Below are 461 nucleotides of genomic sequence, written 5' to 3'. Positions count from 1 at the left end.
TATAATAATTAAGGTTTATGTTCACCACATCTATTTATTATTATTATTTTAGTCATTAATTAGGTTTCCATTGATTGCCTTGCTAATTTTGAGTGAATTTTTAAAAAAGGAAAATGTGAATTTCATCTACAAGTTTGAAGCGACTCATCCAGGCTTTGCAAAGCGTAATTTCATCAGATGTTGACGTTACGCATGATTGATATGCCGATAACTAAACACTAAATACACACAATAGAGACAAAAACATAAGTCAACAAATTAACTTAAAACAAAAAAAGTGATGAAGACATCAAAGTGATTGTATTTTACATTTTTCATACAATCTTGTTAGCAGAGTCGCTTTTCGGCACAGCGTTTAACGTGACATCATGAGACTCAAACCGTTTTGCTTCCGTGTTGTTCCCCCTTGTTTGAAGGACACACCCTTTATTATACACGAGTGTGTTCAATTAGACAGGTCA

The 461-nt window shown here is 33.0% G+C and overlaps 1 long non-coding RNA gene across 1 annotated transcript in view; it reads left to right on the top strand.

The window, feature by feature from the left end:
• Positions 1-337: 337 nt before the first annotated feature.
• Positions 338-461, top strand: part of LOC103478214 (uncharacterized) — a 4,435-nt gene continuing 4,311 nt past the window's right edge. Inside the window, exon 1 of the long non-coding RNA XR_535758.2 lies at positions 338-457. This is a non-coding gene — a long non-coding RNA (uncharacterized LOC103478214). The remainder of the gene's footprint in view (positions 458-461) is intronic.

The sequence above is a fragment of the Poecilia reticulata genome, linkage group LG16 (genome assembly GCF_000633615.1).
Source record: "Poecilia reticulata strain Guanapo linkage group LG16, Guppy_female_1.0+MT, whole genome shotgun sequence".
NCBI lineage: Eukaryota > Metazoa > Chordata > Actinopteri > Cyprinodontiformes > Poeciliidae > Poecilia > Poecilia reticulata.
The sequence above is the reverse complement of the archived record's forward strand: the minus strand, read 5'-3'. Positions and strand labels throughout refer to the sequence as shown.